The sequence below is a fragment of the Balaenoptera physalus genome, assembly GCF_965194825.1.
Source record: "Balaenoptera physalus genome assembly, contig: HAP1_SCAFFOLD_2370, whole genome shotgun sequence".
Classification (NCBI taxonomy): Eukaryota; Metazoa; Chordata; class Mammalia; order Artiodactyla; family Balaenopteridae; genus Balaenoptera; species Balaenoptera physalus.
Window position 1 is genome coordinate 1 of NW_028124437.1, and position 12,846 is coordinate 12,846.

General features: G+C 38.1%; 2 long non-coding RNA genes across 3 annotated transcripts in view; one reads left to right on the top strand and one right to left on the bottom strand.

Moving 5' to 3' along the window:
• Positions 1 to 827: 827 nt before the first annotated feature.
• Positions 828 to 8,279, bottom strand: LOC309654239. The gene is made up of 2 exons (XR_014260068.1): positions 8,154 to 8,279; positions 828 to 7,824 (listed from the first exon to the last, which is right to left on the bottom strand). It is a non-coding gene; the product is annotated as an uncharacterized lncRNA (long non-coding RNA).
• Positions 8,280 to 12,625: 4,346 nt separating this feature from the next.
• The window catches only part of LOC309654238, a 45,625-nt gene continuing 45,404 nt past the window's right edge, over positions 12,626 to 12,846 (top strand). The window contains exon 1 of one of the 2 annotated variants that reach the window (XR_014260064.1): positions 12,626 to 12,666. This is a non-coding gene — a long non-coding RNA (uncharacterized lncRNA). The remainder of the gene's footprint in view (positions 12,667 to 12,846) is intronic. The other variant, XR_014260065.1, reaches the window with a different exon arrangement.

Genomic DNA, 12,846 nt, shown 5'->3' on the forward strand with positions numbered 1-12,846 from the left:
TTTCTTTTGTATGGTCCATATATATATTTTTTTACTTTGAATTTCCATATCTTGTAACTTTTTGTTGAAAACTGGACATCTTAAAAAATATAATGTGACAACCCTGGAAATCAGAGTCTACTACCTCCCTAGGGTTTCCTGCTGTTGCTTTACGCTGTTTTTTTTTTTTAAGTAACTTTTCTGAACAAATTCTATAAAGTCTACTGAAGCTGCCACTCAACTAGCTTAGTGGTCAGCTAATGCCTAGATGGAGATATCCTTAAACATCTAGAAACAATAAATCTCCCAGTCTTTGCCGAGGGACTACGTGCACATAGCCATCAACGCTGAGGGCAGGGAGTTATCAATTCGGCCTTAGCCTTCCCTTTCTTCTTGCCCAGAGCCTCAAGGGCAGCCAAAGGTAAAGGGTAGGCCCCTCTCAGATCTTTCCTGAGCATGCACTCAGGCCTGTGCACACTTGTGGTCTTCTAGAGTCCTAGGAATATATCAGTGCTTTTCAACATATCTATGGACATCTCATCCTCAGTTTTTCCGATAAAGCTTTTGGTTAGTCTATTGTTTGTCTCAAGTGTTATCCACTGCCTCATGCATTGTGACATTAAAACAGTTGCTTGGGGACTTCCCTGGTGGTCTAGGGGGTAAGACTCCGAGCTCCCAATGCAGGGGCCCTGGGATCGATCCCTGGTCAGGGAACTAGGTCCTGCAACTAAGGAGTCCGCATGCCGCAACGAAGATCCTGAGTGGTGCAACTAAGACCCGGCACAGCCAAAATAAATAAATTAAATAAATAAATATTTAAGAAACTAAAATAAAACACTTGCCTGTAAGTGTTTTTTGACAAACACCTCACACATAGACACAGAGGCTCATACGCACTGGATAGCTCTGAGTAAGGTCGAATAAAGATAAGCCTTTTGAGTGGAGTCTTCCAGAGAGCCATCAGACAGGTCAAATACTGACAATTCTTTGGGAATGAAATTGTGAAAGAGGTCCAGCTCTGTTCTGCTCCCTCCAGTCCTGGGAATGCAGGCTGATATTTTTCAAGGTTATCAATCACTGAGCTGAGTGTGGCAATGAGAATAGGGCAAGGTAAAATGCCACAAGCTTATTACTATTCTTATCAAGGTTCAGCCATTTTTCTTGAATAAATGCTTACTACAAAAGCTACAAGCCTTTGGTTAATTTCCAGAGTTTTGGAAAAGTTTTCCATAAAGTTTTGCCAAAATTCTGTTGCTTTTATCACAGGGCAAAATGTTGGAGGTCTTTACTCCACCATTTTTTTCTGCTATTAACTCCTCACTTTGTTTTAAAACTCCCAGCCAGTTCTCTCCCCATGGCTTTTTGCTCCTATTGACAGTACTAGTACATAAAGTATTTAAATGTCTTTAAATGAATATCAAAATAACATCTATATTATATATTGGTATGAGGTATAAAATGGCTTACAAAAAAAAAGGCATAGTACCTATCTTCACAGAACTTACTGTCAGATATAAATGAAATCCTGTTACTACTTCAGAGTGTTACTTGACCTAATGAGTAAATCTCTAACATCTATCTCTTTCTTTGCGAGGTTACCTTTGCCTTGTTTTTTTGTTTTTGTTTTGTTTTTAATTTATTTATTTTTATTTTTGCCTGTGTAGGGTCTTCGGTGCTGTGCACGGGCTTTCTCTAGTTGCGGCGAGCGGGGGCTACTCTTCGTTGCAGTGCGCGGGCTTCTCATTGCGGTGGCTTCTCTTGTTGCGGAGCATGGGTTCTAGGCATGCGGGCTTCAGTAGTCATGGCTCGCAGGCTCTAAAGCGCAGGCTCAGTAGTTGTGGCGCACAGGCTTAGTTGCTCTGTGGCATGTGGGATCTTCCCGGACCAGGGCTGGAACCCGTGTCCTCTGCATTGGCAGGCGGATTCTTAACCACTGCGCCACGAGGGAAGTCCCTTTGTTTTTGTCTTTAAAAGAATTTTATGAGTTCAATTGTTTACTCATTCTCAACTGAGGAGAAATTATTTGGTCCAAATATCTGCAACGGTTTATGACTTGCCCTTGGCCCCAAACTCTAGTTGGATCTTTCTAGTATCTATAGAATCACAACACACTAATAGACACTATCTATCAGAACAATTCCTAGGCTTTCAGCTAGATCAGCTCTACTGGTCTAAGAAACTATTATTTTCTTCTGTCAACTCCCTCACTCTCAGAATAGATGCAGAACATGATAAATGACAACCTCAAGTATATATAGCCAACAGATCTCTTCTTGTCTAATTGATGCATTCAGTACTTTATTTATACGGACAGTATTTCTCAGGATACAGTGTACCATCCCTGAGTAGTCATTTCCTCTTCCCACTACTGTCCAATTTTTCTCAAAGTTAATGTCTCCAAAGGGAAGAGTTAGGATGTAAATGAATAGAAGTACACAGGAGGCCTCAAAAAATACTGGAACACCTGATTACACTTCTATTGGTACATTCTGTCTTCTGAACTAGGGGGCTGAAAGTGAGACTGAGATAAAAGATTTTCCTACCTACAATCAATTAAGTAAGCTTGTTTTATGTCTCGTAGCCACTAAGTGAGTTTTTAAAATCATAGCCATGCAGGTAGTGAAAATTTCTTCCAGTTCCTGGTTATAGGCTTCATAATCAATCCTAACATATGAGCATTTTGTGGTTCTTTTTTTCAGTGGCATCACAGTGGGAAATCAGGAGCAATTATATCAGGGGCTTTAACTCAGTTACCATTAGATACTAGTTGGGTCCTCTTAAAATTAACAGAAAATCTGCATAAGACCAGGGACAACTACTTTCTTTTTAATTTCTACACCTATAAAGATGTCTATTGACAAATCATGAACAATTTATATCTACACGGAACCAAGTCAACTCCTGTGGACCAATCAATATGTTATCCCAACAATCAAAACCCCGCACCATACCAACTCCGTATCCTTATAATTTTCCACAGAAAATATTTATTCAGTTCCTCCACAGGATGCTATTCATTTTCTAAATCTGCAGTTCTATTGTGGTGATCTCACAGGGATGTTGTGGGATATTTTAAAACTCTAGAGAAACAGTGATATGTAATATCTGGTGTACAGGACAAAAACTAATAGCTAAAGATAGTTTAAAGTTTCAACATTAGATACTGCTACATTCCTTTCAATGCTGCTGTCTGTATCTCTGCAGAGTTGGATTTTTGACAGTTTCTGTAACAAAAGCAATAAATGAGGGTGGTTGTGTCCAATCTCATCTCAAGGTGTGAGAAACTGTGCCCTAATAGCCACACATATCTCGTTAGCAAGTAATTATGCATATTTCTGAACAAAGTAAAATGTTTTCTTTCAAACACAAAACCAAAAATATTTTTGCTTATTAAGCTGTAAGATCAAAACGGTAAGTATTTTTATACCCTAATAACATAATAGCTTAGTATCTGAAAAAATACTTCATGTATTTATATGCTGCTGATGATTTATATCCCCACGATGATGAGAAAAGAAATCACCCAAACACTAAGGTGACTGTGAACAGAGAAAACTTGGAAACCTTTGTCCTAGATGGAGTCCACTAACCCAAACAAGTAACTGTTCATACAATTTTCTTCAAATATTTATCAAATGTTTGAGTGTACACAATACATCTGACCAAATAACTCACCTATCTGAACCAGAGACTGTGTCATGAAAATCTCCATGTTTCACTTAAAGATTAAATAGCACTGAGCTTTCATATGTCATCCAGAATTAAACAGCCAATCCACAAATAAAATTTCAAAAAGTAAAATTTTGAATAATTTCTGCATAATACCTGAGTGTGAGCTCTCAATGGTGGTGTCTGACTTGGAATCCAGAGATGAAGGAATTTGTCTTAATTGGGGAACATAGTACATCTTTGTACTACCAGAAGGCTTATATGGCAACAGTAAAGGCTGGCCTAAGGACATAAAGATCAGAATAATTAATAAGAAAACATTTATTAATTAACTGAACAAATATTAAGTACCTTTAATGTGCCAAGCAGTGGTCAAGATTCTTGGAATGTATCAGTAAACTAGCATTCTAGAAGAGGGAGATAGACAGTAAACAATTAGCATACTAAATAAGTAAATCATCTAGTGTTTTTATAAATTATTAGTGACATAAAAAATTAGAAAATACTGGGACTTCCCTGGTGGTGCAGTGGGTTAAGAATCTGCCTGCCAATGCAGGGGACAGGGGTTCGATACCTGGTCTGGGAAGATCTCACATGCTGTGGAGCAACTAAGCCTGTGCACCACAACTACTGAGCCTGCGTGCCACAACTACCAAAGCCCGCCCGCCCTAGAGCCCGAGCGCCACAACTACTGAGCCCATGTGCCGCAACTACTGAAGCCCACGTGCTCTAGGGCCCTTGTGCTGCGAGTACTGAGCCCTCGTGCTGCAACTACTGAAACCTGTGCGCCTAGAGCCCGCACTCTGCAACAGGAGAAGCCACCACAATAAGAAACCCATGCAGCACAACGAAGAGTAGCCCCTACTCACCACAGCTAGGGAAAGCCCGTGTGCAGCAACAAAGACCCAAAACAGCCACTCCCCCCCCAAAAAAATTAGAAAATGCTGAGGAAGATTAGAAGTATTTGGGAAATTGCAGCAGGATGCAGTTTAAATAGAGTGGTAAGGGTAGGATTCATTGAGAAGACGACTTCTTAGCAATCTATTCCATATTTAGATGGCTCTAACTAAGAAACACTTTATCTTCTATTGAACCCAAACCTGGTCGTTGTTAACCCCTACTACTGATCTTTGAAGATTCTCCCTCCAGAGTCATAGAAAGTAAATCTAATTCTCTTCTATGTGGCAGATTTTCAAAATAAGTTTTCCATTATAAAAGTATAAATTCTCAATATTAAAAAAATACACAGAAATAAAAAAGACAAAGTCTTACCACTCAAAGATAACTATTATTAATATTTTAATGTATTTCTACAGGTCTTTCCTCTGTATTGCTTATTTGTTTACATAGTTGTGTATAGTATGTATAATGTGGAATTCAGTTTTTCTACTTTACATTGATAATAAAATATTCATTTTATTTCCTATCTTCACATTTTTTATCATTCTACTACACATTAAGTGTTTTTAACCCTTCTCATAATGTTAAAAATTTAGGCTGGATTAAATTTTCAATAATAAAGAATTCTGTAATAAAGACTTCCTGTTCATAGCATACCCATTCTCCCCTGCTGCCCCATTTCACATAAGTTTCCTGATTTCAGAGTGAAAAATTATGTCATTTATAAAGTTTCGTTTTTTTAAATACTAACTGCTAAAATTCTTTCTAAAATGTCTGTGACATGGTAGTAATTTGATTATTATAGAAGATGAAATCTTTTTCTTCTTCTTATTTTTTTGCTTCATTGGGTCTTCATTGCTGCACGCGGGCTTTCTCTAGTTGCGGTGTGGGGGGCTACTCTTCGTTGTGGTGAGCGAGCTTCTCACTCTTCTCACTGCAGTGGCTTCTCTTGTTGTGGAGCACAGGCTCTAGGCATGCAGGCTTCAGTAGTTGTGGAGCATGGGCTCAGTAGTTGTGGCTCGCGGGCTCTAGAGCACAGGCTCAGTAGTTGTGGAGCACGGGCTTAGTTGCTCTGCGGCATGTGGGATCTTCCCGGACCAGGGCTCGAACCCGTGTCCCCTGCACTGGCAGGTGGATTCTTAACCACTGCGCCACCAGGGCAGTCCCTGAAATCTTTTTCTATACACTTGTTTTTCTTTCATGATGTGGTAGAAACTCTGTCTCTGTAACAGCATTTTGATATTTAGCTGGGTACATACTGCTCATCTGTACACTGTATTTCCCAATCTCCCTTGCAGACATGTATGGACATATGACTGAGTCTGGGCCCATAGGTCAAGGGTGAGAATAATGTCTGCAACTTCCAGGCATCCCATGAAAACACTCCACTGGCTGCTGCTAAAATTTATCCTCCCCATTACTCTTCTTTTCCAGTATTTTCTTTATTATTCTTCCTGAAAAAACTTAAGATCAATTAAACAAGTTCAAAAGAACAATTCCATTAGAATTTTGAGTAGAATTACATTAGAGTTTAAATTCATTTGGGAATAAATGACATCTTTAAATATTCAATTTTCCCATTCAGAAATATCCCATCCCTCCTTTTAGTCTACTGTCCTTTTCTATGCCTACACAAAGGATTAGTATTGCCATCACATGAGCCCTATAAAATTCTTGTTTAGGTTACTCCTCAGTATTCATGGGGTTGTACTGCTCATTCAAATAGAATTTTGTAGATAGCTACCACTTCTCCTGATTAAACACAACAGCTTCTTCAGTTTATCCTTATGGACCATGGTCTTCTCTTGCATCCTGTAATCACCTCTAGATGGACTCCTAGTTGCCCATGTCTAGTTTATAAAAATCAAAATACTCTAGACAGAGTCTGATAGTCCCAGAGTAGAATGAGATCTCCTTCATTCTGGATGCAATAACAACTTATAAACTACTTAGAATTGTGTTACCATCCTTGGCCACTCCATGATTCTGATGATTTGACATGGAATCCATATTACTAGTACCCTGCTTCCAACCAAGGAACTGACTTCATAGTGAAGGAAATGAGACAAAAGGCTGACGACTAAAGGGAGTCACTGTTCTCCTCACAAGCCTGATCACCCACAGCTATGGTAAACTCAAGAACAAAAAAGCGAGTGAACAATTTACTGATAACTGTCATGGCACAAGCTGGGAGGCATCACTTTCTGAGGCTGGAATGCTAGCTTACTGAATACGGCATGTGCTCAGAACCACATGTGGCACTTGCCTATCCCACAGACAGAATGCATGTATTTAGGAACAAAGGCAGAAGCCTTTAAAATCTTTTGCTTTCTATCTCTGTGACTCTGCTTTGTTTGATGGAAGATCTTAGAAATAAGGGAGGGGCACTTCTACCGGGAGACAGGAGCCATCTAGTCATTTTACATTCTTTATGTCACTGAAACAATACAGGGAATAGGATGCCATAGTGTTGACTAAAACTACAATTGACCTTAACTATCAGGGAGAAATAAGGTTACCTTAAAAGAAGAAAGTCAGTAGGAGTATGGCTTACACCTAGGGGACCACTTTACCAAGCCTGGTCATAGAAATTAACAAAAAATTACCTTAAACCTATGCAGGGCTAGCAAAGCCTTAGACTACTTAGGAACACTTGTACCAACCTATCAGGCAAAACCCCAGCCAATGAGAACCTGGCTGAATTCAAGGAGAATGAAGAAATGTATAGAGGCTGGAAGAATTTAAATAACAGGAAAAATAGGTTGTAGCCTCTACTTCTCTTTGGACGTTGCTGTAGTCATTATTGTTAGGATATTGACTTAGTAGTTTTCTTCCTCCACCAGTGTATATAAAGCTTGGTGGTGATGGTTAAATTTACCATTTAGTTCAAAGTTTGCAGAAAATGGACAACAACAATTGGGCAGAATTACAATGGACCCAGAGCAAGAATGGTTACCATGTGGAGATGGAGAATTCAGAGGCAAGATAAGTGGCTTTTTGAAATTCTCAACAACTTTATGTTTGGATGCAGAAGTCTTAAAGTTACTTTGGACTGCCTATCTCTGGGGGAAGAAGCGACTATTCAGCAAATAATGGTTGTTCCTGGGAGAGAAAGAAAGGACTGGAGAAGGGTAAAGAAGAAAGTCCAACCATAAAATTTATTTCTTCAAAAAACTTGCAAATGGAACTAAATATAAACATATAGCATATTACTCTTAATTTGTTAATTCAGAGCAGTGGACACATAGTCATAAATTCAACATGCTATTCTGTATACTTTTTTTTTTTTTAAAGCAATTCCTTTATTTTTATTATTTATTTATTTATTTTTGGCTGTGTTGGGTCTTCGTTTCTGTGCAAGGGCTTTCTCTAGTTGCGGCAAGCGGGGGCCACTCTTCATCGCGGTGCGCGGGCCTCTCGCTATCGCGGCCTCTCCTGTTGCAGAGCACAAGCTCCAGACACGCAGGCTCAGTATTTGTGGCTCACGGGCCTAGTTGCTCTGCGGCATGTGGGATCTTCCCAGACCAGGGCTCGAACCCGTGTCCCCTGCATTGGCAGGCGGATTCTCAAGCACTGCGCCACCAGGGAAGCCCTATTCTGTATACTTTTAAAATATTTTTTAAAATTTTACTTCTGAATCCACAGAGTTAAAAATATTTTATTATTAAACCAAATAATATTTCTCTTTTAAAGGAGTCCTTTCTACCAAGTACCTGTATGTAAAGGTAAGACCATGAACTGTGGGCTCTCTATAGACTGATCCATTTGATGTCAGAAGAGGTATAAAATACACTTTCACAGTTGGATTTCCTCTCCTGTGCTCTGCCACCAACATGAAAACAGCATAGCCCAGAGTAGCCTGGGTTTCAGTACAAGGCATGTGGAACAGACCCAAACCGTTTTTGCATCCTGATGCCAAACTCCAACGGACTCATAAGCCCATGAGTGAGGAAAGCAAATGTCTGTTGTTATAAAGCACTGAGATTTTCGAGGTTCTTATACAGTATCACGGTGGCAATAGGTAACTGACACATTAAAGGTGTTCTGTGTGATATTGATTAGACTATACATTTGGGGGGCATAATTTTATTTCACAATAAAAATGTATAAGAAATATAACCATCTCGGGCTGCCCTGATAGCTCAGTGGTTAAGAATCCGCCTGCCAATGCAGGGGACACGGGTGCCAGCCCTGGTCCGGGAAGATCCCACATGCCGCGGAGCAACTAAGCCCATGTGCCACAACTACTGAGCCTGCGCTCTAGAGCCCGCGAGCCACAACTACTGAGCCCATGCACCACAACTACCGAAGCCCACGTGCCTAGAGCCCGTGCTCCACCACAAGAGAAGCCACCGCAATGAGAAGCCCGTGCACCGCAATGAAGAGTAGCCCCCGCTCGCCGCAACTAGAGAAAGGCTGCACGCAGCGATGAAGACCCGACACAGCCAAAATAAAATAAATAAAATAAAAAAAAAAGAAAAGAAATATAACCATTTCAACATATAAATGTATTTATTCAAATTAAATTCAGTGCAATTTAAATGTGGAACTAAGCAATTTTCTTTATACATTTAGGCATATTCCATTTATACCTACAGACAGATAAACTTTTTGCACAAGTAGGAACACTTAAAATCTATTTTGAATAGATTTGTACAAACTGTTGAATACTTTAAAATTAGTAATTGAAAGTTCCCACCCTCATTTGGAGGTAGAATGGGAACTTAACTTTCCAGTTACTGGTCTGAAAAAGAAAATAACTTGCTATAATTTTGAATGTTATATAGTGTAAGCACTATAAAAATATCACTGTCATGATAGCATAGGAACACTCTAAATGTTGTAGACCTTATGGTAGAAATTGCTAGCTGTTCACCAAAACTCATTTCTTTTTCATCCTGGAAAGCACAGCTAAACTATTCCTAGTCAGTGGAAAGTGATGTGGGCCACACCTAGGCCTAGACCATAAAAGCCTCCCAACATGTGCTCCTCCATGCTTTTCGTCCCTTCCAGTTGACTATGATGATGAATCCAAGGTTCCATGTTTTAAAGAAAGCAGAGTCACAGTCAACCTGGGTCCCTGCTCAACGTTTCTTGAGCAAGAAATAGACTGGTATTGTGTTTGCTATCTGTTCACTGTCTCATGCAAAACAATAGTAAAAGAAACAATGCCAAATAATTATCTACCTCCCTAAAATTGAACCTCTATAGTTTTTATGTTTTCATGAACTACTTGCATTCTTATGACAAGTATTATGAGTTGAAAATACGTCAGCCACAAGTAGCATGAGTTTCACATAGGTTGTTAACTTCACTAGAAATTGAAGTAAAAACATAATAAATTATATTCTCTTCATAGCTATGTAAATAAAAGATGTTATCATCATGTACAACCTAATGCTTAAAGTTAAAATTAGGTTTTCTAACTAGAAAGACCCAATCAAGAAATTTATTGGTTAATGACACACAAAAGTTGGTAATGTGACCTAAAATTCTCTTACCATCTGTGCCATGAAGAACAGTAATCTGTTGGACTGAAGATGATGAAGCAAACTTGACAGGAACTTTGCCCAACTTCTGTGTACTGAGCTCTGGAATATCATGTCCACGATCTTCAGCATTACCAAAAATCTCAGATGAAAACATGGTTTTTCCTGGACTCTCTGTTGTTATCTGAGTGACTGCATCAGATGATAATTTTCCAGAGAAGGGAGAAAACGGGGTCTTAATCTCCTTTGGTGATCTGAACAAAAAAGGGAAAGCACACAGCAGGTCATATCCTTGGCTTATCAAATACTGTAATTTCTTTCCAAATGTGGCTTCAATATTTTTTGGAGACACATCCAACTCCAATGGTTAAGTTATTTCTGCAGTACCCTTTGCTTTTTTACATACTTATTACAGGGTGATCATGCATGAGTTTACTTTTACTTATTTTAAAATCTACTTTTATTTTGGATTTAGAATGCTATTATATAAGGAAAGGGTACTTTTCAGTTGAAGTGGAAAGATATCCATTACAAAATAATTACTGGAAGTCCACTATAAATTAGGGGACTATGCTAAACGCATAGAGTGTACAAAAATAAAAAAGAAACAGAGCCTTTCCTCAAAGAGTTTATATGTCAGTGGGGGAACCAGAGGTTTTTAAGGTTGTAATTATGTATATAGATGATAAAGAATCCATATTAAAACATAATGGAGTAAATAAATGAGTGTATAAATAAATAAATAATAGGAGGGAGGGAGAAGACAAATCTTGCCAACAGAAGAATTCCATATGTAGGTAACCTCCCCCCCGCCACCCCCCCCCCCCCCCCGCCGGCATCCATCTCCTCCCCAAGGAGGTGGAGGTGAAGCTTAATCTTCCCCTTAAGTCCAGTCCTGGGCTGGCCTTAATGATTGAATTCCAAAGAGAGTATAAAATGGGAGAAAAAGTAACTTTACAGTGGAGAAACCAAGCAAACACCATGTTATGCAAGTGATGATGTTTCACATCACCAGTGATGTCACGGAGACACTACATACTCTCTGTTATGATGTGATGAGACGGTTACTTCGCTTCTGTGGTATTCTTTGTCAAAACCTATAACTCCAGTCTAATCATGAGAAAAACATCAGCCAAACCCAGACTGAGGACAATTCTACAAAATATCAGACAAATATTCCTCAAGACTGTCAAAATCATAAAAAACAAGGAAGGAATGAGGAACTGTCATAGACCAGAGAAGACTAAGGAGACATGACAACTAACTAAGTGGAATGTGATATACTGGATTGGGTCCTAGAACAGAAAAAGGTCATTAACAGGAAAACTGGTGAAATCCAAAAAAAGTCTTAAGTTTAGTTAATAGTAATGTATAAATGTTGGCTTTTTAATTTTGAAAAATATAGTATGGTAGTATAAGATGTTAGCAATAGGAAAAACTGGGAGAGAGGTAAAGGGAACTCTGTTTGTATCTTTTCTGCAGATTTGAAACTATTTGAAAATAAAAAAGGTCATTTTTAAAAAATGGAGTAATACTGTATTGTATTATATCACAGAAGAAGAAGACCTTTTAAAAGGTCTTTTAAATCTCTACCCTCTATATACTATTCACTAATTAAAAGGACAATTATGAGAAAAGAAAATAGGCCCATCTCCTTTATGTATACAGAAGCAAAAATCATACACAAAATGTTAGACAATCAAATGTAGAGTGTGTGAGTGAGTGAATGTGTGTGTGTGTGTGTGAATTCCTACCAAGTTGTTTTACTCCAGAAATGCAAGGTGAGTTAACATTCAAATATCAATAAATGTCATGCACCACATGAATAAAATAAAGGAGAAAATGTATATGATCATATCAGTATAGTCAGATAAAGCATTTGATAAAATTCAATAATTATGTATGATTAAAAACTCATAGCAAAGGGAAACTACAAAAAACTTTAGAGCCACCATCCTATTTATAGTGAAATGTGGAGAATGTCCACTGTAAGATTAGGAACAAAATAAGAATGCCAACTCTTACCTTTTCTATTCAACCTGTTAGTAAAAGTATTAAATGGCATTAGCAGTAAGGCAGGAAAAAGAAATCAGAAATATAAGGCTAAGAAAGGAAGAAATAATACTGTCACTTTCCATATTTGATATAATTAAGGATACAGAAAATCCAAAACCATCTACAGATAACTTATTAGAATATCAGTTAGTTTTTAGAAGAGTTGCCAGATAAGAGACCAAACATTAAAAAATTCCACTAACATTTTTCTGTGTCTGAAAAGTTATAAAATTAAAAACTAAAAAATATGCCATCTACATTATCATCAAAACATCATATACCTAATAATAAGTGTAATAAAAAATGTAAGAACCCTGAACAGAAAACTATTAATATATCATAGAGAGAAATTAAAGGTGATCTAAATAGGATTTCTACTTTGAGGCAGGATATATAGGCATACCTCACTTTATTGCACTTCACTTTATTGTACCTTGCAGATAATGCTTTTTTTTTTTTTTTTTTTTTTGTAACAAATTGAAGGTTTGTGGCAACCCTGTGTCAAGCAGCTCTACTGGTGGTGCCATTTTTTCCAACAGCATTTGCTCACTTCGTGTCTCTATGTCATGTTTTGGTAAGTCTCACAATATTTCAAACTTTTTCACTATTATACTTGTTACATGATCTGTGATCAGTGATCTTTGATGTTACTATTGCAAAAAGATTACAGCTTGCTGAAGGCTCAGATGATGGGTAGCATTCTTAAAGTCTGCTTTCAAATTAAGATATGTACTTTTTTTAGACATAATGCTAT